At 46.3% G+C, this 27,717-nt stretch overlaps 1 protein-coding gene and 1 long non-coding RNA gene across 2 annotated transcripts in view; one reads left to right on the top strand and one right to left on the bottom strand.

Annotated features, from left to right (window-relative positions):
- CTDSP2 (CTD small phosphatase 2) overlaps positions 1–27,717 on the top strand; it is an 81,493-nt gene that overhangs the window by 28,175 nt on the left and 25,601 nt on the right. The window lies entirely within an intron of this gene.
- LOC120391047 lies at positions 646–14,458 on the bottom strand. The gene is made up of 3 exons (XR_005591214.1): positions 14,345–14,458; positions 6,475–6,560; positions 646–817 (listed from the first exon to the last, which is right to left on the bottom strand). It is a non-coding gene; the product is annotated as an uncharacterized LOC120391047 (long non-coding RNA).

The raw sequence follows: 27,717 nt of genomic DNA, 5'->3' as shown, positions 1-27,717 counted from the left end.
CACGCTCTTGGCGTGCTGGTGCCTGGAGCCGCCCCTGATGGAGATACTTCCAGAAAGGCTTTGAGAATCTTATATTGTTGTGTATTTTACATGACTTGCTTTTGTGAAATTGTGGCATTATGGGGCTATCCTACATGGCTGTGCGCACTGTATGATGGGATATCTTAGAAGATTGTGTGTCTAGCGTGGCTGCAAATCTGTATGAGAGGGAGAGTCCAATGAGACCAAAGTAAAGGGGAGAAGAAAAGGTGACATTTTCTTTTCAAGGAATGCCATCACCATTTTAGATAAGCTGATAACTAAAGGGTGAGGTTTTATGGAAAGTGTAGAACCAATACATTCCATTATACAGTCCTCCTATACTGGCAGGATTATGGTGCCAGATGGTCTAAGATCCAATGGTGAGTATTTTTATCATGCCAGGAAAATTATTAAGAGTCTCTGCACACTTCTCTCACCACCTCCCCTTATAACTGTCTGTCTGTATTATTCAGAACATGATTATTTGAGGTTAATATAGTAAAAAATCACCAGTTCTAGGAACTGGAAACATGCAGTCTTTCTAATACTTTTAGCACGTTATATATTTCATTTTCAAATTTGAAATGTCTTTTGTGACTGGATATACAAACCCTTTACCTCACAGGATCCTTTTAATCTCCTTGGTCGTTTAATGGAGTGGCACAAAGGGAATGAGCCAAAGGCCAGGAATGGGTCCATTGGTTTTAGAACCTCCAGGCGAGACACTCCAACTTGCAACGACTCACTGAGTGAAAAGGTTACACAGGGATTTCCCAGCCCTGGCCATGTTACGTACCTAGGGAAAGCAGAAGGATGTTATCCATTGCATATTCCTTAGTTGATTAAGAAAGGTTAAATGGAGAGCGCCACAGTTCCATGCAGTGTATTTTACAGATGTTAGCCACTGAATTACTAAAAGGCCTAATTAGCTCTGGATGGGACCCTATAGTTGTATCTTTAAAATTAGAAGAAATAAATACATAAATTTACCCTGCAAATCTGAGCTAACTTCAACAGCATGACGTTAATTAGCACTCGAGCTGGCTATCTGCACTCTGATAGCCAAATGATTTAAGAGGTGATCAATAATAATATCTTGGCTTTCTTCATGGCAGTGCACTTCACAAACCAAGGGCAAGATTCATTCATTGGCCTCTGGCCACAGAGGGTCTGTTGGAAATGGGGGCTCACTGGTGCAAGCTGCCTGTGAGGACTGGGCTGGAACTGCACAGTGCAGCCTGTGAAGTTGGTAGCACTTGCCAGTAGAGAGAAGGGATGGGAGTAGTCCAGCTTGAAGATGCCCTTATTCAGGGCTTTTCTCAGACAACCTCTAGGGATTTTAATGCTGCCCTTCCCCAGCCAAACTGACCTGAAGAAGGACAATGATGGTACAGCTATTTGTGATTCATACGGATGGATCCTTTCTAGCAAGGATCAGGGGCGGCTCTAGCGATTTTGCCGCCCCAAGCACGGCGGCTCGCCGCGGGGGGCGCTCTGCCGGTCGCTGGTCCCGAGGCTCCGGTGGACCTCCCACAGGCGTGCCTGCAGATGCTCCACCAAAGCCGCGGGACCAGCGGACCCTCCGCAGGCACGCCTGCGGGAGGTCCATTGGAGCCGCCTGCCACCCTCCCGGCGACCGGCAGAGCGCCCCCCGTGGCATGCCGCCCCAAGCACGCGCTTGGCGTGCTGGGGCCTGGAGCCGCCCCTGGCAAGGATGTTCCTGTGGAGGCAGAGGATGAAGTTTGTATCACCCTGTGCCTGCAGGTCTGAATCTGGCCTTAAATGTGCAGCAATCCTTTCAGCAGCTTCTGCGTCGGAGGGAAGTGCCTCTACCGAGGCCATGTACACACTACAAAATTGTGTTGATCTAACTTATGTCGGCATACAGCCAGCGCAGTTATCAAATCGCTTGTGTGTGTGCACCCTTGGCTCCTTGTGTCAGTGGTGCATGTCCTCACCAGAAGCTCTTGTATCAATTGTATTGTCAGGGGCATTGAGGGACAGCTCCTGAAAGCCTGTAACAGTTGACATAAGCAATGCAGTGTCTCCACAGATGCTGTGTCGATGAGGTGCTTTTACTGGGGCTATGTCTACACTACCGCCTATGTTGGCAAAACTTTCGTTGCTCAGCGGTGTGACTATTCCACCCCCCTGAGCAACATAAGTTACATTGACATAAGCGCTAGTATGCGCAGTGCTATGTTGTGACATAGCTTATGCTGTTCACAGGGATGGTCTTTTTATGCCAACAGGAGAGTCTCTCCTGTCAGCATAGAGCAGGAGTCGGCAACCTTTCAGAAGTGATGTGCTGAGTCTTCATTTATTCACTCTAATTTAAGGTTTCGCGTGCCAGCAATACATTTTAACGTTTGTAGAAGGTCTCTTTTTGTAAGTCTATAATATATAATTAAACTATGGTTGTATGTAAAGTAAATAAGGTTTTTCAAACGTTTAAGAAGCTTCATTTAAAATTAAATTAAAATGCAGAGCCCCCCCTCTACCCCCCCCCCGGACCAGTGGCCAGGACCTGGGCTGTGTGAGTGCCACTGAAAATCAGCTCGCGTGCCGCCTTCAGCACTCGTGCCATAGGTAGCCTACCCCTGGCATAGAGCATCTTCACCACACATGCTGCAGTGGTGCAGATGTACCAGTACAGCTGTTCCGCTTCAGTGCTGTACATGTAGACATGGCCTTAATTGGCGTAGAGAAGCACTTACATTGGCAGAAGACAAATTTAAGTGAAGACACTTGCACAGGTCGATACGAGGCAGTTTATGTCTACCTAACTGTGTAGTGTAGACCAGGCCTAAGTTACCCATACCACTTCCTGAGACTCTGGGGTGTTCCTTGGAAGTCTCATCCAATGCTACTTAACTTCTGATATCAGATGAGATCATATGGTATGACTAATGGTGATATCTGACAAGGCCAAGATAGTGTGGTTGCAGGCCATATCTTCTGCCATAGATTTGAGTTTAAGCACTAGGTTTTAGGATGTTGCTTAACAGGAAAACTATTTAGAAAGAGAGAGAATGTAGGAAGAAAAGGGAGAGAGATTTCAATGGGGCGTATGCCCCTAAATCCATTTGTTACTTCCGTACATCTCCATGGTGTTGAGCTGTCCTGCTTTTGATAGATTGACACTGCATCAACATGTAAGAATAATTTGGATGATTCTTTTAACTAACTGTGATGTAGTGTCCACCCCACATAGGACTAGAAGGGGTTAAGATGGCCGGGCAAGCCAACTAACTCCACAGCGTGCACCTGGAGGAAGAGCCAGGAAGCAAGGAACTAATTGGAAGCAGGCTCAACTGGACAGGAACTGTTGGGTTCTGTATAAAGCCAGGTAGCTGGCAACAGAAGGGGGCTTCAGGGAAGTAGGCTGCAGTCACTCCCTGAGAGCAGGGAATTGGGAGGCCCGTGAACTCAAAGAGGATGAAGCCAGGAACATAGGAGAAGCCTCGGGGGAAGCAACAAGGTAGGACAGTGCAGGCCTTGGCTGCAAAGAAGGATTACTATGTAAAGAGAAGGATCAATTTCCACATGGAATATTATCCACATGGGGATGGCCAATTTCCTGAAGCAAACCAAGAGGCAACGTGGATGGGGAACCTAGATCTCATTTCCTTATGCAGCAGTTGCAACATTTAAAAACACACCCTGGACATCTCTAGGACTTCCACAGATAGATTTTTCTATAATCCTCCTCCTCCAAAAAGATCATCAGATTCCTTAAGAATCAGGACAGTCCAGTTTCTTGGATGGAGAAGACTAAAGGACTTGCCTCATTCATGCAATACAGAGATAGCACTCCGTGTCAAAAAGCCATATGAGAGGCACTTGGATTTGTTAATGCAGATATTCACACAGCAAAACCACAGTGAAGCAATTAAATGTTCAAACATTTCAGAAGAACTCCTCTACTTTAAATTTACAATTCATTATAATTGCCATACTTAGGGTGATCCAAATTCATATAAACACATTGCCAGAATCTGGGAGTTCCCCGGACTGGAAGGGAAATGAGGAACGCAAATGTATTTATGTGGCTAGCCAGCTCTTCCTGCTCAGCCTTTGAGTCAGAAAATGGTGAGGCAACTCCCTGGCCATTATGACTGAAATCTCATAAGTACAAAGCAGACACCAAGGATCCGTCCAAAAGGTAGGAGAGAGATCCTGTGGGCTGAGCATAGGATTGGGACTCGGGAACTCTACATTTCTAATCCTACCCTGGCACTGTTTTTCCTCAGTGGCCTTGGATAAGCTACTTTTTGCCTCAGTTTGCCCATCTGCAAAAGGAGGATAATATTTACCTAACTCACAGGATGTGTTTGTAAATGCAGACAATGTATAGAACTTAATAGGTGCTAGGGAAGGGGGGATTTTGCTGCTGTTTCCAGTCATCTTGGAGGTGAGAAAGGAGCCAGTAATCCTCATAGAGGTTCATCGACAGTGCAGCAATAGAAACAAGGATTGCCACATTTACAATCCTGGAGACGGGAACTACAGGACAAAGAATAGGCCATTTTACTGAACTCTTGCCATCTCCTCATTCCCATATCCAGTTAATCTCAGCAGAGAAGAGCCCTGGTTTGAAACCAGAAAGACATCCAGAGTCCTCTTCAGGCTATTCTTGCTACTCAGAGTACATAGATTTATGTGCGGTTGTACTAAATTTTCACCAGTGAAGATCCCAGTTAAATTCCAAATTAATTATTTGTGTCTTGGAATAATCCTAGATTCTCTCCAAAATGGCAGTTGGAACAAGGGAAATAAATTACTTGTTTCTTGATGGATTGTACTGTGTGTGGATACTTAATTCTACCGTATGACACACACACTAGAACTGATGCTGTGTACTAATTATATAATGATTCTGGAGGCGAATATTGAGTTTAAATCATCGAGGCCCAGCATGAGCTTGTTGCCTCCTGGGCAGAACCCCAGTAATAGTCATACCAAAACTCAACCAGTTTCTAAATCCCAAAGTTAAAACTCCTCATATGGCCCCAAAATAATTAGTTTAATGCCTTCTTTTCGAACATATGCCCCTGCTGACCAATATAAAATGGGCTTCTTTCTGTTTTCTACTTTTTTTTACATTTTTCTACGCATCGAGGGCCAGGCAATATAGCACAGTATGTTCCTTCCAATTTCTTAGGGCTGGGCCATTTTGACGTAGGTTCTGGTATAAATCTACTATGCTAGAAATGCAACAAGCACATAATGAAAAGCCATTAGACTCCTAGTAATAGTTTCTGTATCAACACAAAGGATTATTTGTATGATCTCCATGTTAGTTGCAATTTTGAGACACCAGAAGAAGTTGTGATTTCTGTAGATAATAATGAAGAATGATCAATGAAGCTCATTCAGGCGCAAGGTATAATCGGTATTTTTCCATCTTGACCTGCGCAATGAGCTGGAAGTCTGTGGCACTTAGCAATCTGCTACAAGTCCATAACATCTGCCTATGGGGGAGAGCTATTGCTCAACTCCTGGGAATGCATAGCCAATGTGACAGCAATAGGAAATAACCTCAGAGATTATAGTGGGGGCCATGAAGGGGCAACGAATTCAAAACAGAGACTGAATGTAAACAACATCTTAAGTGTGCAGGATTCCTGCTTTGAGAGGTCTCAGAACAGTGAGCCCTCCGATCGTTAAATAAGATGATTGTTTTAAGATTTTCTCCAGATTCCCCCCCTCCCCACCCAACAATGAAAGATAACATTCTTTCAGGTCCGTTGCTAATGGCAAACAGTAAAAATGCAGTTAATTGAGAGTTTTCTGCAGAGGTTACTGCCCAGTGTTCATTGTGGGTGTTTGCCTGTGCAGATGTGGGGGGTTCTGTGTGTGTGAAGTGTCTTACCATATAGTTTTGAGTGTAGGGTGACCATAATGGGCAAGTGCGTACGTGCCCAGTTTTGTGTCAGAGGGTGGGCTCTGATACACTTCAATTTTTAGCACTGACCTGATAGTCACTCTGTAATGAAATCTGCACCAGCCTGTTTTGTTTTTTTTAAGTCAAAGGGGAAGAGAGGGAAATATCTTCCAAATAGCAGCACTGAGGGTGTTTTTCAGAATGGACACAAGTGATATAAAGTGGCAATGTCTCATTTGGATTCCTCTTTCTATCAGCGTATATTCTCTGGGCCAAATGGAGGGTGAATCTAAACTGGTCTGAGTAACACTAACTCTGACTCACACCCACTTACCGCCGTTCTCCCCAACACCTTCCACAATTAGTGGGCCAAACTAAGAGATAGAGTAAAAGGGGGGGGGGGCTTGCTCTTGCACAGACTACTTCTCTTTTAATGATCCAACACAACAGCTGTGGCTATAGCTAATGCATCTCAGAATAAAGTTCTTGGGAGTCAAGTGTTTTCAGTGGCAGGCTCTCAGCTGAAATTCTCTACTGCTGGAGACCACGGTGAGCCAGAATCTTACCACTTTGAGGGGACTTGGCGAGATGCATCCCTTTGCACAGGCCTTCCTCGTTACTGATGTATTCGGGATGCTCATCAGCATCTTTCCTGGAGACAAAATGAAAACAAACTAGTGAAAGAAGCTGGATCAGTGATGGAGGGGCAAAGATCATGGTGGAAATGGATGCTTTTTTTTCTGTGTATATGGCATCTGGAGAATATGGGGATGGGTTTATTAAAAATCCAATTGATAGAATCGATGCATTCCTTAGTTCCATTGATAAACCCTATCCTTACAGAAAAGGGGTGGAAAAGATTCTCTGCTATGTCCAAACTGTGCCCTCTGCCACTCCCCCTGCCCTTCCTTCCCCTCCCCTGCCCCTGCCCGAACAACCCTCCTCCTCCCCTTTGTGCCAAGTAGGGAAGGAAGGGCAGCTGTAGGAGGTGGCTATAAGAATGGGAGTCTCTGGCCAGTTTGAGGCCATAGATTCATAGATTCTAGGACTGGAAGGGACCTCAAGAGGTCATCAAGTCCAGTCCCCTGCCCTCATGCCATTTTTTACTGCATAAAAGTGCAAAGTGGCATTAGTGGACTCTAGTTTCCAACTCTTAATTTCTACTCTGAATTAAAGCAGCCATTATAATCTGAGAGAATGATTCCCCGGACTGTGACACAAAGTGTTCTTAGATTCTTGTAAATGGGATCTGTTGGGGAGGGGCGACAAGTTTTTTCAGATCTCATGGCTTCTTAAAGCTCATCACTTATTCTACTGATACTCTCAGAGAGATGACACCAATCAGATTCAGGATTCTCCAACATCTTTGGCTTTTTCCACCCATATGAAGGTGATTGCAACGTCCAATGTGGACAGACAGGGAATCTGTAAATTGTCACTTGAATATGCAGAAGAGACCTTTGACCACAAAAAGGTCATGACATATGTTGGTTACCATAACCCCTGAGTTCTGCCACGACTCGCAAGCTATCCACAGAAGACAGCTGGCCATGCCTCTGAAATACAAGACAGAAAGTTTTGAATGGCTTGTTAGTGAGAATGTGGCAGGAGGCAAAAGGAGAGAGCAAGAAAGGTTGCTCAACCCTCTATTCAGCTTTAGCCATTTTTATTCACAGGAGACAATGGCTTTCCAATGGAGCTATGGCTCCCAGTGACCCTATCCATCCATCTGGAGAGGAACAATGCAACAGGCCATGCACCTCTGCTAATTCCCCATGCAGTAGTTTGCACTGAGCATGCGTCTGTTACACTCTCAGAAAGCATTCAGTGTTTTGGAACTCTAGCCCTGGAATAAACTTCTCTCTTACGTGGGATTGTCAGACAAATTACAGAATCAAGAGTGCAGACTGCCTCATCCCTCGGTTTACTGATACATGCAGAAAAGTGGTTTGAATGCAGTGTGGCATCCAGTAATACTTATCAACCATCAGTAGCTTTGTTGTACTAAGGGTTCATCTCAAGCACACGTTTGCTCAAAGTGCTGTCAGTCGTAGCTGTAGGCTTAAACCAGTGGAGGGAAAGATTTTCAAAATGCAGTGTGTAAATCTGCTCACTTTCAATGGTATCAGAATCTAGTTGTCTAAGGCCATGTCTACGCTACAAAATTGTGTTGACCCAACTTACGTCGGCATCCAGCCACCACAGTTGTTAAATTGCTTATGCATGGGCACAGTTGGCCTCTGGTGCCGGCAGTGCGTGTATTCACCAGGAGTGCATGTATCAGTTGTAATCTCAGTGCATGGCATTGTGGGATGGCTCCTGAATACCAGTAACAGTCCATGTAAGCAACGAAGCGTCTACAGTGACACTGCATCCCCCTAATTACATTGACCCTGACTCAACGCCGTTCAGGGAGGTGGTGTTACTAAATCGAGTTGATGTAAGAGACGTGCTTACATCAACAGGAGCCAAATTTAAGTGAAGACACTTCCATGGGTAGGTTGATGCAAGGCAGCTTACGTAGACCAGGCCTAAGAGAAGTTGATACCAATTTTATGGGGAAGCCTGGTGCTTCAAGTCTTTATATTGTTCTCTAATGTCAGGATCTAGCTGAACAAAGCAGGTGAAAGGAAAAGAAATCAGGGAGTTCTGTACTTTGTGCTTTTTTACTGTTAGTGTATCTTCATTGGTTTCTGCCTTTTAACTTTCTGAATAGGGCTAGTGGATTTTGCTTTGTGGCATCAGCCAGTCGCAGAGTGTGTGTGGCTGTCTGACATCTCAGCCTGACCTGGTTGTAAGAAGAATGCTCTCCACGCCTATTTGGTAATGGGCCCTTTTCATGCCAAGCCAGCCACGGGTAATACATTGTCTGTGTGTTTTTGTTTTAATGCAGGCTGTTGAAAACTCCAAGAGAAACTTAGCTGCCCTCCCTTTCACATTGGGAAAATGAGGACATCTGGTAACACAAGCCGTTTGCTACCAAATTAGCAAATACTGACAAGACCCGTTAAAGACATTCAACTGTGCAAAAGACCAGTATTCCTTCCCTGGGTCTGTTCTTTCCTTGGGTATTTGATAAAAGAGGGTGTCATTGTTTGTTTAAATATAGGATTGGTTCAGAACATGTGTTCCTTTTTAAAAAGGTCAGTTCCTAGGGCATTTCTCTCGTTAGTTGTATTATTTGCTCTAACAGATATTGATTGAAAAGACATTCCTTCTATGGCTCTGTCTGATTAGGGTTAAGTCAATGAAAATAAGCAACAGCTACCGTTATTCTTATGTGGCTTCCACATGAGACATTGAGCTCTTCTCAGCACAGGACACGCAATTGCTGGTCACGTGTTCCAAATGTCAGTGACGCTGGATGTGATGAATGAGATCAAAACAAGGGACTCCCCCTGCTCGTTTCTGTTCATATTTGTTCTGCCTGCCCTGGGCTAGAGGAAAAACTGGAACTCATCACTTAGGAACAGGCTGCGTTGTGAAACCACCTCTTTGATACTAGGCACCCCTGTGTGAGCTTGGGCAATTTGTTTCTTCTTTCTGTGTAGGTTTTCCCGTCTGCAAAATGAAGCTGGTGAACCTGCTTCCCTGTTGGATCATGGGGATTAAATCAATTTATACCTGTAAACAGTGACACAAGGCCTGGAGGAAGGACAGCGAGCTGCAGGTGTGAGGCCAGAGAGATGCTGCTGGGCTAGAGATGCAAAACCCCAGTGGATGTTACTGGGCTTGAGGCATGCTGCCCTCCTTGGGCCTTTTCTCCTTGACTTTTCTATTGTCTCCTCACTTGCACTCCCTCCTGCTCTGTGCTCAGTTATTCCACTGCATGCCAATTAGGTGTGACGCTCGGATTCCTAGCAGGTTGCCAAAGCGGCTCATCTGCTGGGGCAAAGTTTGGGGGCATCTGAACTGCAGCACAGGAGCTCCAAACGGGAGCTCTGTGGGCTCAGATCTCCTCTTCAAACTCTGGCTGTCATCCTGGGTATTTGGATGTGGCGTGACTGGTCTCCAGAACAGGATCAATGCAAACCAAAATCTGCACTGGAGCCTTCCTCCTTCCCATGTGGCTGGCTGCCTGCCTGCCTGGCTGCTTGTGAGAGCAGCTGCCTCCAGGGAACAGCTCTGGCTCCTAATACTCTGCCAAGCGAGAGGCAGCAGCTGTACTTTTCAGGAATAGCGGCAGCGTTCTCCTGGCAGAACAGTTTTGACTGATTCCGTGTCCCAGGCTTTGAAGTGCTGAAGCTGTCGGTGTTTCCTTTCCCAATCCTACGGGAACTGTCACAAAACCCTTACGGAAGAGTGTGGTGAGAGGAGGCTGGGTGCAGCTGTTAGCTACTGCAACCTGAGCTAGGGACCAGATTGCTCCAGTGATGCAAAGCATCCATAAACCCAATAGACCAGCATAAAAAGCCCTAACATATCGATGAATCTGGCCCTACATGTCTAGTGACTCATATGATGAGGGCTAGGCTCCACTCCTTTCACTTGTAAACTATTTGGAATCTTTGTCTTGATTGCTAAATTAGCTTCCTTGATAGGAATTCAAGATCCCAGTGCTGCTGGAAATATACAGTGCAGAGCCACCCCTCCTGTCTGGCTCTTTTTTCAAACCCAAATTCCTTCTGTGGCTGTGATACCTTTTGTGGAACTGACACTGACATCCCCAATCTCTCCTCCAAAATCAATAATGAGCTCATTGGTATCAATCAACACAAACTCAGGACTGTAAGGAGCCAGCCCATGTGGAAAACATCAGCATCGGACCCAAGAAAGGGCCTTGCGAAGGTACATTTCTCTCATTTCCATCCCAGCCTCCTTGACAGGGGAGCCATTCTCCTGGCAGTCTGGTTGCATAACAATGACGCTGGATTTCAAGGCCACACAAACAAGTGAGTCCTTTGGTGAACCCACCTCACAGAGGGAAAATTCAGACCAGCTGCTTCTTTCTTCCCCCGCCGCCCTCCCCACCCTCGCACGGCGCACACAACTGCTCCATCGCCAAGATCTTTATCCCAATTCATGGAATCAAAACAAGAGGCAGAGTCCAAATTGCTTAATGACCTCTCTGAATATGGGCTCAAATCTTTACTTCTGAATCCTAAGGGAAGTGGGCCCTTCTCCTCCCAGCCCCCATCATTCAGTGTGATGTTTGTGGGGACAGATAGTAAAGGAAGGGGCCTCAAATGGCCCTTCGTGGTTTCATAACAGAGCCGAAAGACTGAGAAGGTTTTTAAAGTGTAATTATTCTATAGCGCAAAGCCAAAGTATAGAGGGCTCCGTCAGAACAGAGAGTTTAACCAGACTGACTGTGATTCGCATGCCAATGCCATATGTATGAAACATATTAGAATAGCTCCTGCCACCTGAAAGTGTGAAATGGAAAATGCTGGTCCCAGGCTGGCATACCGTGGGCAGACTTTGTGCAATACACTTCCCTCCTGCCCCCGGCACCCCCTGCTATTCCAGTTGTGGGCCACTCCTTAAACACAAATCTACCATTGAACCTAAATCCTAACCTGCAGACCCCCCCGCCAGTAATCCAGTCTTGGAACCCTCCTGAGCAAAATCTGGTTGGGTCAAATCGTATGTTGATTGTAAAGCAGTGGGATAAAGAGGGGACTCAGTGAAGTCACTTAATGTGGGACCTGATGATCTATATTCAAACTTGGACAAACAAAGATAAAAGGTTCACCAACTCTCTTCCTCAAATAGCCCCAGTTTACACAGCTCACAGCCAGGAACAGGCCGGGTGAGAGGAGCGTTTTTACTTTCCTATGACACCTCCCCAGAAATTCTGCATTCTTATTAAAAGGGCCTTTAAATGCTGGTGCCCATCATTAGTCTACCTGAGGAAGAATATCCGAGGCAGAAGGTGACCCTAACATTACCGCTTGATTGCCGTAAAGGTGGATCTTGCTAGGTTAGGAACAGTTTCCCAATGCCGTTTCCCTAGTCACTGATTAAACTGCATATTTACTCAGCTCTAAATTATACTTAGGGAAACAATAATTGCTGCATTCATGTATCTTGGAAAGAGAGCCGGGGGGAAAAGCCTATAGCAGCTAAGAAATACTGAGATTTCTTCTAATTAAAAATACTCTAGTCACTCCCAAGTGTTTGAGTTCACAATCGAGGAAAAACGGGGAGCATCTTTGATTTTGAAAGCCTGGTGTTTGGTTGAAGGGAGTGTAGATTTATAACAATAATGCTTTGCCTTTTCATGCAAGGATCTCAAAGCGTTCTCTAAATAGCAATTAAGGAAGACTCAACCTCCTAGGAGATAGGTAATTGTTGTTCTCTCCATTTTACAGATGGGGAAACTGAGGCATAGATAATGACTTGCTTAAATCCACACAGCAGGTCAGTGGCTGAGCCAGGATTAGGATTTAGGAATCCTGCCTCCCAGACCTCGCCTCTGAGTGGAAACCCATGGTAATTGCCAGCTGTGACTAGAAACTTGAGTGCAAACTTCCAGTCCTCTGCTCTAAGTGCTTTCATTTTGTAGTCCATGCTGAGGTTGCAAGGGCAGGTTGGAAACCCCATGTTCCCAGACAAATACAATCCCAGATAAACCCCTAGGACTGGGAGACTTTTTAAAGAACAGAGTCTAAACTGTAATTTGCAGACCTGCACTACCAACCTGAATGCTGGGGACCTGTAATGGTGCGGCAGATAGCAGGGCAAGAATCATATGTGAAATGCAGGGTCCATTGTGGGAACGGGATTCTCTCCCCTAAAAATCCCCCCACTCTCCTCTGATTTGCGATGGTTTCAGTGACTGGTAAACTACAATCTTGCCTCACTTCCAGGGTTTTTGATTACAGAGTGTGGGTGTTTTTTTAACAGCAGATTTCAGTGCCAATAACAATAGTTTTGTGCTGATTAAAGGGGCAGTTTGCCGCTTAGAATTTGTGGTGTGCTCGCTGGGCTCACCACACTGCTCGCTCTCATCTCAGTCTCTCTCCCTAACGCTAACTCTAGAGAATGACTGGGGAGATTCGCCCCAGCCAGACGGGCTTCAGGCAACCTTAAGTCTCAAAGCTCTGCTCTATCTGCTTCAGCCCTGGGGATTGCTGGAGATTTCCTACCCTGGGCTAGGAAGCCAGAAAAATCTAACTGGCAAGCTATTTGAGTAAGGCAGTCCCCTGGGTCCAAGCACCTGCAGTGCACTGGGGAACCAGAATCAGCAGTCAGGCCAGAGACCAGCTGCACTCTGCGCTCTACAGCTGTGACCAAGTAAGGCACTGGGAATGACTTGAGGAGAGGAGATTGGATAGAGTGGATGTGATGGCTGGTGACCTAGCAGCAGCCCCACTGTCACTTCAGAGTCATCAACGCTTGAGTCAGTAGCACAGAGCCTCAATGGTGCAGCACAGAGCAGCTCACTGCCTAGGAGGAAAAGATGCCCAAAGCAACTGGAGCTTCGAGAAGAGGCATTGCCCAGATACTCTACTGATGGGCTCACTAGAAACACAAAGCTAGATCCGAGTCCTTTACAATTTCCTTTTTCAAATGTTACTTTGTTTTGTTTCTCTCCTCTATTTAGCTGCTTTGGAGGGATGATCTGTCCAGCAGCAGCTCCAAGCACCAGCACTCCAAGCGCGTGCCTGGGGCGGCAAGCCGCAGGGGGCGCCCTGCCCGGCCCTGTGAGGGCAGCAGTCAGGCAGCCTTTGGCGGCGTTCCTGCGGGAGGTCCACCGGTTCCACGGATTCGGCGGCAATTCGGTGGCTGGTACGCCGAATCCGCGGGACCGGGGACCTCCCGCAGGCAAGCCGCCGAAGGCAGCCTGACTGCCGTGCTTGGAGCAGCAAAAAAGCTAGAGCCTCCCCTGGATCTATCAATGACATCTACCCTTTGATGAGCTGGAGCCATCATCCAGTGCATTTCATGTGTCCGTACCACATGGTTTGTCTAAGCATTAGGTTGTCAACCCTTTGGGGCAGGGGACATATTTTATATGCAGATTGTTTGCACAGGATCGGGCACTGGCTCACTGATAATCAGTTACCGGTTAAGCATGGACAGCATCATGCTTGGCTCTGGGCAAAAGACAAACACAGCAAAAATCCCTACCCCAAAGAGCTTGCAATCTAAAAGACAAACACAGAGAAAGCAGATGGCACTGGACAGCCCAGAACAAGGAATAGATTAGAATAGTTGTTTTCTTATTTGTTATTAATTCATTTAGCTAATAATGCTTCCCCCATGGGGTAATGGGTGTTGGTCAGTAGCTGAGATCAATCCTGAACGGGTGACATCAGTTTGGGGACATCAGAGCCATCATTTAAGCCCCAGGTGTACCCAGCCCACAAGAGGAAGCTGCTGCTGCTCTTGCAGGTCAGGGTCTTAGAGCACTGGCAGAGTTGTGAGGGGAAATGCAGGCTCCACAATCATTCTACTGAGCAGAGTATTCTCATTGGCATTGAAACTCACCGTCCAGCCCTGGTCCGTGCAGTGGTGACATGATAGCAGAAGGGAGGCCCACCAACCAGGCTGGCTTGGCAAAGGTAAGGATGAGCAACTCAGCTGGAGAAGCTGGAAGTGAGATCAGCCTGTTTTGCTTTGCTGAAGTAACCCGTAAACACAGTGCTTGGTGAAACCCTATCTGCTCCTACCGCTTCCCTATTTAGGAGAATACACTGGAGTTTGCTGCTAAATTAACTCCTGACTCCTGGGGTATGATGTCACATGACCTTTATGGTATAAGGTTATCATACATTCCAGAGATGTATCCAATGGGAAGACAGGAATCTGATGTCATTTCTGCCTCCCTTTCCTATTTATTTCTGTTTGCCCTTATCTCTAAATAACAGTCAAGCTATAATTTCCCATTTGACATTCTATTGTAGAGGAAAAGTTTCAGATCTGTTTCCTTCCCCACTTCTCTCTCCTCATATCTTATTATTATTTGTTATTTGTATTAAAGTAGCCACTAGTCAAGATTGGGGCCCCCCATTCTACACACATATGGTAAAACACAGTTACTATTCTGGAAAGCTTCAGCCTAAATAGACAGAAGAAGGCTTATTACCCTATTTTACACATGGGGAAACTGAGGCCCATGGAGTCACATGCCCAAGGTCACATGGGAAGTCTGTGGCAGAGCCAGGAAATAAATCAAGTCTCCTGGATCCTAGTCCAGTGTCACCCTGTTATGTCATGTCTCGGCTTGTCTCTCTGGGCTTATCTCTCATTCTCGTTAACTCTGACCACCTCTTTCTGGGTCTCTCTCAGGAAGTCTTCCCTTCTCTTGCTCTGTATGCCTTTTGTTGCCATTTATGTGCTTCTAAAGAGCTTATAGGTCCATCTCTGGCTATTAGTCAGAATGGTCCAGGAAGTAACCCCATCCTCGGAGTGACCCGAAATCTCTGCCAGAAGCCAGGGAGGAAGGCAGAGGTGGATCTCTCCAAAATTGCCCTGTCCTATATTCTCCCCCTGAAGCCCTGGTACTGGTCACTGTCGGAGACAGGATACTGCTAGATGTACCATTGGTCTGACCCAGTATGGCCATTCTCATAGTGTCAGTGAGGACTGGGTGTCCTGGAGTAACAGGGCTTGAACAATGGTTAAAGATTAGTCAATGGAATGGATTGTATTAATTTAGGGCAAAATTCACCCCTATTCAGAGGGTCAGCACGAGGCTGACGCACCACTGAAGTCCTCACCATGGGGGTTAAGTGTGATTTAAGTAGGGTGTTAACCTTATGTTGTCCTGCATAGAGGTGGGTTTCACCCTGGAGGCTCTGACCCCTCTTTTTTCCATTACCTCAACTATTTCACCCTCGCTGTGGCAGTAAGTAAAATCACAGCCTGGATTTTCGCATTGTGCAAGAGCTCCCGAGTCTTACAGATTTCAAATCTTCCTTGAAGTGAAATGACTGGGAGATCTTAAAACTCTTCAGTTGGGAGGTTTAAAGGAGATTATCGACAGGGCCCACCAACACGAAAAGGAGATTCTAAACCTGGCCTGGGGAAATAGGAGCGATCACTATAAAGGATCACTATAAAGGGGGCTTTAGCTCACAAATACCTAGTCGTGTGAAAAGTCAGAGAAGGGGTTCAGCCAGGGACCTTTCCACATAATCACAGTTGTTTCTACTGATGTCTGTATCTTTCAGAGAACTGTATGGAGTGTAATATGACATGTGACTTCTTTGTTTAGGATCAGCAGAGTCAAAGCATACACCCTCGGGTAATATGGTATGTGTATGGTAGTACAGGTCAGGCGTACAAAGAAAAATAGTACTACATAGCATGCTAACGTACAATAAGCCAATGTTTAGACTTTGCAGATCTGCTGAGTAGAGAGGACAGACTGCACTCCTGTCCTCTCACCTCACAGACACATTCAGGGTCCAGCCAAACTCTCCAGAAGCCGGAACTGTCCTAACAATGTTGAGTCAGCTGCCCCTATACCATGCAATTATAGCTACAAGCTTCTTTTCCTATTGACTGTCAGTTCAAGTATCTAATGAATTCCAACCACCTGAGCCGGCTCTGGTTTAGCAGAGCAGCCACTTCCCTCATGTCCCAAGGGAATCCTGGCTCGTTCAGCTCTTGGAAGCGATGGAGTTTTACCAGTCATTCCTGCATGTCAAGAATAGAAAGGGTGTGGAATGCGGGGTGTGAGAGGAGAAAAGGTGTCTCATGATTGGTTAAAAGTTCAAGCACTGCCCCAGCTGTGTTCCTGCTTTTGATCTTTGGGAATCGAAATAATCCTTCCCTACTTGTCTCCCTGGGCGCCTTTTCACCTCTTTGTAAATACCGCATGGGGAAGTGATTTAGGCTTTTAGGAGCACAAGCCCATTGACTTGCAGTAAAACATAGGCTCCTAGTCCTAAGGAACTTGGGCAGCTTTGAAAATTGTCCTTGCAGTCCTTACGATCGACCTCTGGTTGATCCTCCTGAGTCTTGGGAGGCAGTGCACAAGCAGAGGAAATCTTCTATCAGCACAACTCTTAGGCTTGGCAGCGTAGGAAGAAACCTCAACAGGATGTTAGCTTCCCGATCACCACCTTCCTAGCTGCTGTTGTACCTTAGAGGCAAAAGGGCTTTCCTGAAGTCCTAATAATTCTCCCTGGAAATCCTTTGAGAGCTTGCAGGTGCACACAGCATGTGCAAAGGGGATTGTGAGTGATATGCCTGGCTGGAAGACCCAGGCTCACCCATTTCTACCTTCCTTGGATGGTCATTTTGCACATCTGTGCTCTTTATTTCACTCACTGCGGAGGTGTGCTCACTCGTATGCTGGTGCTGTTTCTAATGAAGCAGGATGAGAGTTCTGGTTTGTTTCAATGTATTTGCAAATTCTCATTCTAGTGCAGAGGTTCTCAAACTGGGGGTCGGGACCCCTCAGGGGGTCGTGAGGTTATTACATGGGGGGTCGCGAGCTGTCAGCCTCCACCCTAAACCCAGCTTTGCCTCCAGCATTTATAATGGTGTTAAATATATAAAAAAGTGTTTTTAATTTGTAAGGGGGGGTCACACTCAGAGGCTTGCTATGTGAAAGGGGTCACCAGTACAAAAGTTTGAGAACCACTGTTCTAGTGGCACTTATTACAGAAGCACCTAAAGACCCCCTATGAGTATGTAAAGCTCATCTAAAGCAAGAGGCTCAGTCCTGAGGAGCTTACATTCAAGACAGACAAAATGGGAAGCATGATTATCCCTAAAAGGCACTCAGGTTCTTATATTAACCTCATACTCTAGATCTATCTCCACAGAATAGAAATTCTAGCATGATGCCTTCACTACAAGACCACCCTCCCTCTCTAACATCAGCGGAAACTTCTGCTTAGAGTCAAGTGTTCTGCGAAAAGAGTGACTTAAATTGTTAGAGAGTCCTGCTCATACAGAGACCAAGCACACAAGAGCTGGCAGATAGAATCGACACAATATATATTGCATGTTTCAGTATATTCTATGTGGTGCTGCTGTCTCTTATGCAAAAACACTACGTTATTCCACTGCAAATACTTCAAAGCTTGACGTAAGAATGCCGTAGTATTCTGGACATACTGAAATATTATATTATATATGTGCACACAAATTAGGTATGTGTAGGCATATCACATGTGGTGGTTTAATTTCTCTCAATATTGCATAACTGCTTGGGGGAAAGTAGGTCGAAATAACAGTAAACCTCAATTGGAAAAAGGCAGCTATTCCCAGGAGGAATGTTGTCCAAATTAATGAAAGGTTCATGCTGGATGAAAAATCAGACCCATCAACTTTTCCCTTCTTGAATAGGATCCACCTTTTTACTGCTTTCTTGCGCTGTATCCTAATATAATTTTGAGGGCACATGTCACTTTGGGGAAATGCCGTCTAAACCTCTAACTGCCAGAAGCTGGGATTGGACACCAGGGGATGGATTGCTCAACATTGCCTTGTTCTGGTCACGCTCTCTGAAGCATCTGGTATTAGCCACTGTCAGAAGACTGGAGACTGGGCTAGATGGGCCATTGGTCTGACCCAGTGTGGCATTCTGACATTCTTAAGCAGTGTAGCCTAATGGATACTGCATTGGGCTGGCAGTCAAATGACCTGGGGGCTGTTCCTGGTTCTGCTGCCGGGTGACGTTGGACAAATCTCCTTGACTCAGTTTCCCTGTCCATAAAATGTGATTAATGATACTGACCTCCTTTATAAAGATCTACAGATGGAAAGTGCTAGGTATTATTATATGGCTATGGCCGCTGCTGAGGATCCCAGTTTATTTTGCTTTCCAAACTATTGGTTTTCCTGGTCCTTTCTGCTCCTCTCTTGCTGAGCCCGCCCTTCACCTCAGAGATGTGAGCCAGGCTACAGGGGGGATGTAGTCACTATCACACACCAATCGCCTCATCCTTGGAACTGTGTGCTCCTCCCAAGTCCTGCGCTACCTTACTCAGTGGCCAGTGTACCGTATAAACACGAGAGAGAAAGAAAAGGGAAATGCCATTTCATCCAGCTCTGGGAGATGAGACCTGAGTTTCTACTTGTCTCTCATCATAAGAACTGTCTCCTTCAATATGTTAAGTTGACAGACAGTTAACAAGAAACTATATCCCTGACACTCACACAAGTTTGCCAGCCACACGCAGGGATAGCTGGAACCCAAAAGGAAACATGGCACTTTATTGCTCACAGCTCTTGGGTCTGCATCAAAACTTATTTTGGGTCTTTCTGCTCCATCTTGCTCGAGGAAAGGCCAATATCCAAAGGTGAACTGTGCTGAGCAAGGAGAGCTCTGGCATGGGGGAGGTTACATTCTGACTCACACATCAGACATGAGGGGAATTGTTCCCTTTTTGTATCTACAGTGGTTGCTGTGTTTTACTTTTACATTTGTTAAGGGAAGTTAATGCTGGTGAACAGTCCCAATTTGATGGGCTTGGAGGTTTAAACACTTCTCTGGTTTGTTCCCAGAATAGGTACCACATGAGCAGGGTCTGTGTATGACCTTCCCCAAACTATCCTGCCAATATGCTTCCGGCTTCAGCCCTAACTCGGAGGGACATCTCTCCTAGGAATTATTCTCTGTGACCCATTTCATCCTTGGCTTCGCTGCTGAGACTGCCAGCAAGGGGCCCAGTCGCGGTAGTGCTGGTTTTGTGATGTGCTTTCTAGAAACTGGCCTACGACTTGCCAAATAATTTCTCACCGGTAACCAAATTGCCTTCAGACGAGGACAACCTTTGGTTGCTTCTGGATCTGGGATTTCTTTAAACTAACATCCTAGATGTTACTAATGATACAGGTGGCGTTAAAATGGGAGACGGGATCAGCAGAGAGAACGGACTTGGATATAAATCAGAGGACCACCTCCATCAGACTGTCTCCTTGCTTCTGCTAGCAGGACTGAGCTCACCATTAGCAGTGATTTGATGTGAAGTTGGGTGCCCTTTTCAATTTTACCCATGTGCCTCAGATCTACCTATAAACTCACGTACAACCTGCAGCATTCCATAGCGTTGGCAAGTCCATCTTCATCTCCTCCAAGCAGATTGTCCTGTCTCCATTAGTTTGTCACTTCTGTGCTCACAACCCTTAGGGGACGAATACTCTGCTGAAGCATGAGTGCTGCCGCTCAAGTGCGTGTCTGTAACTGAAAGAGCCACCATGGGGTAATTAATTCAGCCTAATTTATCATCTGCAATTATAAGTTCATTATTTACCATTCGTTTCTGAGTGTGTGTAAAATCCAATGTTTATTAAGTATTGTTTGTGTTGGAAATCTCCCATGTGTGTCTAATTGCCCTCTAACGTATGGAGATGAATTCTCCTGAGTCTCCCCTGAATGCATCTGAAGAACCAAATCAAGCTGAAACAGGGATTCTTGGGCTCAGATAGAAGCGGTTAATCTACCAATGATACAGACTGGCTCAGCAGTAAAATCAAACCCTGGCAAGCCAGAAAGACTGGAGCAGAGAGGTCCCAAACATGCTGTAGGCCGGTGGTCGTAACTAGCCCAGAAAACAGAGAATAGCCGATAACCTCTCTCCCCACAGAATAATAGTGTCCTTATTCTGCAGCATACACAGGTCTCTGCTTTACAGATCTGACGATTAACCACATCCTGCCCTATGTTCTGTAACATGAATGAACCCTCCAGTTTCTGGTACCTTCTTCCTTCAAACTCCAGTCGCTGACATGGACCCCTGTGGCTTCTCTGGGCACATACTCCATGGCTCTGGGGATCTGCCCATTCCACCCACCCCCCGCATTAACTTCCTCCCTCAGCTTGCAGCAACCAGCCACCTCAGCCAGCAATGACCTAATCAGCACCGGTCTTTAATTAACAGAAGGGGGCACTGTGAGGAAATGAAACATGCCCTTCTGTAACTGGGTGCGTGGATTCTGCACCTGGTCGCTCAGATCCCCTCCAGTGGTGGTTAAAGCACAGTGGTGGTTAAGAAGCCATGGAGTGGTTGTGCTCATTGGACTCTCAAGGGACCAACACCACCCCATGACGTTCTGGGGCCTTGTCCAGGATTAGCGTCCCACATCTGAGTGGGAAGTTGAAGAGGGAATTGGCGCGAGGTTCAGTGGTCAGGGAGAAATGGAAGAAATCCTTGAATGGTGGGTAGAACAACAAAAGGAGCTGTAATGGACCATGCAGCTCTTTCAACAAGCAAAGCAATGGTCCGGGAGGGAGTGGCAGGCAGAGCAGAAGAAGGCCCTCCAGTAAGGTGACTAGATGTCCCGATTTTGTAGGAACAGTCCCGATTTTGGGTTTTTTTTCTTATATAGGCTCCTATTACCCCCCACCCCCTCCCGATTTTTCACATTTGCTGTCTGGTCACCCTGCTCTCCAGGAATTTACTAAGGAGGAGATGGCAGCACAGCACCAGATGCGGTAGAATCTGATGAGTCCTGCAGTCGGGGGCGGCAGCAGAGCCCCAGGAATCTGGCTATGTGAAATGGCTCTGACAGACAACTCTGAGGCCTTTCTCGACCTTTCGAGTGGATGGTGCTGGGTTCTGGTTGGGATAAAGCATCCTGGTCTTTGTGAATGGCTCCCTATATGACAGACAAAGCCCAAGCAGGCCCATGTGTCCCTAAGTGCCAAGGACTGCAGTATAGCCAAGGCAGCCATCGTGGATAGAATGGGTCTGTTGTTGGAGAAATGCTGACAGAAATTTCGAGCTGTAAAATGGACAGAGGGAGTACGGCCCAGAGCTTTCATGCACAGACTGTTGGGCTGGGCTGCCTGATGGATGAGGCTGGAGGAAGAGATGGATGCGGTGAATTTAGAACAGTTTTTGCAAAATTCCCCCAAGGTGACTCTGAACTTTGGACAGTGCGGTGAAGCTCACCAAAGAGTTCTTGGAAGCTGACTTACCCAGGAGAACAGTCCATCCCTTGTGCGGATAGGGAAGAAGACTCTAGATGCCCAAGGGGGGAAAGGGACCAAGAAATGGTGGGAAGAGCATAAGGGGCAGAGATGACCCATGCCAGCTGATGGGGGGGGGGAAATGACACAGAGATGGCAGCCCCAGTGTTACTGAGCATGCTTAGTACAAGCCAAGCAGCAAATCTGAGGAGGCATGTGACCCCCCATGCCCACCCCCCATGCATCGCCTCTGCTAAGGAGCCCTCCTCTTCTATAAGCAGAGGGGTGTATTATCAATGCGGGCGGCCAGGACGTATAGAGAAACTGTCCATAGATGGATGCCATGTTGGCAGAATGTTGTGGATGGACTGGGATGCCCGGGGGGAAATGAATGGCTACCCTTATGGCTAATGTTGGCAGGAAATGGGTGAAGGGTTAGTGGATTTGGCGGCTGGCTGTTCGCTCATGCAGGGGGACGTTGTAAACCCCTATTGGATGATAACCAGGAAGGGCATTAAAGTTAGAATGGGGAAAAGAGACACAGTCCATTAGTGAAAGTCCCCTTAGATGTCAAAGGAGTGTTTAAATGGAAACTGGTGGGAGTGGCAATGGCTTTGACCCACCCAGTCATGTTGGGAATTGACTGGAAACCCTTCCCCTTGAGTGAATGTGGAAATTCCAGGAGACCATGGGGTTAGTTAGGGTGTGGGTAGGAGCTGGGAGGGGATCAAAAAGAAATAGGAGAACCTAGATAGGTTACACGCCAGGAAGATCAGTAAGAGAAGGAAGAATCCCGGGCAGAGATGAAGATGGTAGAGAAGGAAGGGAAAACAAGGTAAATCAAGGGCTAGTGACTGAGACATGTACTGATTTAGCCACCGAAGAAGGGATCTCTTGTGTTGTCCCAAGAACAGACCGGTATGAGAATCAGTCTTTAGACAAACAAGGGACAGAACAAAATATCCTGGAGAGCGAACGGAATACAGAACCAGGAGTAGAACAGCGACAGGTTAAAGAGGGACGTCGGATAATGGAAGATCCTGTCGAGTGCCCTCAGTGTGAGGATAGCTGGGCCAAGACCGAATTGTGAAGCCGGCCCATTGTTCTTTGTGGGGGTGGACATCAGAGAACACCCATCCAGGGGCCGGGAAGAGACCCAAAGGTGGGGTCCCACACAGAGCAGGGAATGATAAGAAGGGAACAGAGCACTGAGAAGAGGAGACCCTGGCTGGGAAGAAGGGGGTGGTGGTGGTGGTGCGTAACAGGGGGTGTGGACTCAGGAGCTAACTCAGCACCTGCCACTCAAATCCCCTCCAGTTTATATCAACTGTTTGAAAGATGCGCATTTAGCAGAAGAGGCCAATTAAATGAATGGTGGTATAGCTGAGGGGCTAATTGGATGGAAGTATCCCCAGCAGCTAGGCCTGAATAAGCAAATGGAAGGAAGTGCTGGGAGGAAAGTTGGGAGCCGGGCAGAAGTAGGCAGGATTACTCTCTCGGAGACGGATGAAGTACCAGAGCAGACCTTGTGATGCTTTGGAATGCCTCGCCTTCAGGGAGGAATTACTTTTAGAATCTCTACTGGGATGGAAAATCCCCTCCTCTTCCCCCACCGCACATTTTAAAATTAAATAATAGTTGATGGCTCCAAACTGCAGAGGAGTGAGGACTTTTTGTCAACATTTAACGCACCACTTAGAATTGCTTTAAGGCAGAATTTTATTTGCATCTGATAACTAGTATATTAGAGATTCTCAGCATTGGGACAAAGAAGACTCTCCTTCAACCCTGGTGCAGCTAAAACAACAGCCATTAAGTTGATCTTCCCCCATGCATCCCACACTGCTGCCTGCCCTGGAGCGGATCTGCACACGCCAAATGTCCACACACAAACCTTTTTCCGCTAGGAACACCGCAAACTAGATTCAGATGTCTGCTGAGAAGTAGGATGTTTTCAAATGGCCTCAGTGAACGATGTTTGTTCTTCGTGGGATGTGGTGTTGGGGTTTTTTTCCTGGTTTTTTCCAGGGCTTGTCACTAGAACTCCTAGTGAAATTATACACAGAAGGAGCCGTTGATTCAGTGTGCAGGGAATAGCTACTTTTAAACCTATCCATAAATGTCTCCACCCTTATTTGTGAGGAATTATATTAATCTATAAACCAGCAGAGTCAAACCATGTGGACCAGCAGCAAAATTCTATTACAGAGACCAGCTTTGTTCTCACTTGCTTATTGTCAGATGTGTGAGTTAAACAGGTGTTAGGGGAATTTTTTTTTAATGTTGCTACAAAAGTTTACTAGCCATTTATAAACTAGTTTGCCAATATGCCTCTTCTATAGTTCCCAAGATAGCCTGCTCTCTGCTATCTTCAGTTCTGCTTTCCATTTTAAAGGTAGGCTTGGAAAGACTAGATTTTTATCAGTAAATGCTGATAAATGTCAATTTCACCGTCCAGGCACAAACTGAGGAAAACGTATTTCCATTGATAACAATAGAGAATTACAGATAGACATGTAAGAAAAATGCTGTTTGAGAAGTTACTAGAGTTTGATTTGTATATTTTGACATGTGGTGGAGACAACTTGTGTTTTACCAATTATAAAGCTTTAACTTTTTTAAATCAAAGTCTACTGTCATTAAATAATTAGCTGACCTGCCCTGTCTGAACCCACACCCCATAATTTCCTGCAATTGTGGACATTTAAATTGATAAACAATGGCGGGGGGAAGCTTCCAAATGGATATCCCTTTAAATTATATATATATATATATAATTGAATTCTGACAAGCCTTTTTATAGTGCATAGCTTCTGAATGCATCATCAGCATCAAAATGGCATTGTGAGGTTTCAGTCACACAGCAGAGCACCGTGCATATCTGAACTTGTGCCTGTCAGCTGGGAAAGAGTAGGAAACCAAATTGGTGGCTTCCTCACCTTTTTGTCCCCAGGGCCTCCCCGTTCCCTGGCATCCAGCCTCCTCTTTCTCTCTCTCTCTCCCTGCTCCTGGCCTGCTGTCTTATTTCATTCTGTTGCTGAAGAGCATGCTTTCCCTGTGGACATCACTCTCTGCTCTGCACGAGACACAGCGTGTTCACGGAGCTCTCTCCCAGCTCAGAGATTTTCCCAGCATTCATTTCAGGGAGCAGCAATGATATTATTGAACGTCAGCCGAGGCTTTAATAAAAACAGGTACTCTCCACCTTTGAGAAGTCTGCACCCTTCTGTCTCCTGAATGTCACACCCTGACTTCCTCTTGCAGCTTTTTCACCTGGGCAGCCAAGGTGAACGAGACATGGGCCATCATCAGGAAAGAGAGGGAGAGAATGCTACTGTACCAGCTAATTCCCAGAAAGCAGATAGTTCCCTCTTTGTTGTATGATTATTACACTGAGCATGGGAAGTGCTCTCCAGCCCTGCAGGATGGAGCAGTAGCTGCAGATAAGGTTTATTGCCATGAAATGCTAATATACTGTAAAGATTGAAACATAGTCCTTGCCATCTCTCCCTTTACTTCTTCTTTCAGCTCTGATTGTGGCTTCCTTTTATTTTCCTGATCCCAGACTCTACTGATTGTATCCCTACATCCTTGCCTGGCCTGGGAGCCTTCCTTTACACCTGTTTTAATTAAATCAGGAAAGAATTATAGGGTGCTGGGTTGGGCCAGGGGTCCCAGGCAGTCTTGCTACTTATCTGATAAGTCGGATTCTAATTCAGATGCTGTGTAGAAAGCTATCAGATATTGTGTAATAAATCCCAGGTGCTGCTCTTAGGGACAGTGAAAATGCCATTTTTCTTTTGCCCGTCTTTTAGGGGGCTGTGGGGGGATTGTTTTGACCAGAGATTCGTAGATTATAAGGCCAGACAGACCTGTTGTGACCATCTAGTCTGACTTGCTCCATAACACAGGCCATGAGTTACTCTTTGAACTAGAGCAGGGGTCGGCAACGTCTGGCACACGGCTCACGGCTTGCCAGGGTAAGCTGCGGCCAGCACATCCCTCGCCCGCGCCACTTCCCGCCGCCCCCATTGGCCTGGGACGGCGAACCGCGGCCGGTGGGAGCCGCTGTCGGCCGAACCTGCCGACGCAACAGGTAAACAAACTGTCCTGCTTACCCTGGCGAGCTGTGTGCCAGAGGTTGCCGACCCCTGAACTAGAGTGTCTCTTTTAGAAAAAAACATCCAATTTTGATTTTAAAATTGCCAGTGATGGAGAATCTGCCACAACCTTTGGTAAGTTGCTCCGAGGTTCCATGATGCTACTGGAGTAGTATTCCAGGTGCTCCTTTCAGGCAGTTTTTGCCATGGTGATCTTTAACCAGCCTAATTCAGTCAAGCTGGAAGTTATTGAGAGACTGCTTATAATCAGGAGTTAGCAGAAATCATGGAATAACTGCTCAAAAATTGTACCCAGAAGGTAAGGTCTGGTTATACCATCTTCAGATAAAATTTGGTATATTGGGAAAATTTGAGATAATAAAAATTATTTCTATGAAAGAACTATCATTGAATGAGCACAGTGATTAGCAGGTGTCAGAAGAGCATTTCATGAAGGAGCCTGTAGTTTCTGCAGTGTTGGGTCTCTGTATTTAATATGAATCTGGCTATTATTGTTCTATTTTATCCAAATTAGCTTTGGTGAACAGCTAGCAGGGCCGGCTCCAGGCACCAGCCAACCAAGCATGTGCTTGGGGCAGTACCTTGTAAGGGGCGGCCAATCTTGGGGTGGCGGGGCCACGGCGCTCGGGGGTTGTTTCAGGGGCACGGCACTCAGGGGGGTGTTTCGGCAGCACAGCTCTTGGGAGGGTGTTTCGGCGGCACGGCACTCAGGGGGTATTTCGGTGGCGCTCAGGGGGGTGTTTCGGCGTGGCGGCGGGACACTCGGGGGTGTTTCAATGGCGCAGTGCTTGGGGGGGTGTTACGGCGGGGCAGCGCTCTTTTTTTTTGCTTGGGGTGGCAAAAAGTTAAAGCCAGCCCTGACAGCTAGGAAAAAGTTGGGCACCTGTGTTGTTTATGGATGCTGTCTCTATAAAAAAAATTTTTTTTTTAACAGAATGCACCTAGGTGAGGAAATGACAGAATTAAGGTTGCACAACCTTATATTCTTGTTCTGTGTTTGTACAGCAGGCACTACAATGATACAATAATTAATAATTATAGTAGTCTTTAACTATGTGATCATATATTCATGCCTAATTCCATGCACAGTGGATGAGGTAGGTGTAGAGTATTTTATTTTATCCTTCTCATGGTAGGTGTGGCTCCATACTGTAAATGCTGTGCACCATCTAAATCCTGCACTGAATACAGCGAGTACTGTGTATCTGTACCCTGAATGAAGTAGGGATACAGGTGGAAAAAATAGTGCAATTCAAGTCTATATCATAACAGAGAATCCAAGAAATCCATTTGCCACAGAAAAACACCAAATTTGTGGGGGTTTTTTTTACAGAGAATGTTTAGTTTTTACATTCTGTGGAAAAAACAAACAAACATACCGTAGAACCCTGTTTATCTGAGCCTTCATTATCTGGCTCTCCATATTATCCTGGGTCAGGGCTTGGGCTGTCAGCCCCCTGCGGCGGAGTTCCCTATTGTGTCTAGAGAAACTAAAGTTCAGCGTTTCATTTTAATGGTGGAAAAACAGATTTTTTTTCATGTTTTTTTAATCAGAGAATGGGGGGGGAGGGGGTAATCACTGAGAACTAGAGTTCCTGATCGTAATGCATAAGTACAAGGGGGGTAGATTAAGGTTGCTTGGGCATGCATCCCTCATAGCGACTGTCCTCTTCTCAAGGTGAGGGGGGAAAGGAGCCACGATCACACTAGAAAGTGTTGCATAAAGCTTCTTTCCCTTAGGGTGGCCTACACAATCCTGCAGCTCGACCGAACCTGCCAGGCCTTTCTCCTGCACAATCGGGGAGGGTGTATTTCCCCCACCCTGGTCGGTGCAGGGGGAGCCTTAGCCTGGCACGGAGCACTGGGGT

Source organism: Mauremys reevesii, linkage group 25 (genome assembly GCF_016161935.1).
Source record: "Mauremys reevesii isolate NIE-2019 linkage group 25, ASM1616193v1, whole genome shotgun sequence".
Classification (NCBI taxonomy): domain Eukaryota; kingdom Metazoa; phylum Chordata; order Testudines; family Geoemydidae; genus Mauremys; species Mauremys reevesii.
The sequence above is the reverse complement of the archived record's forward strand: the minus strand, read 5'-3'. Positions and strand labels throughout refer to the sequence as shown.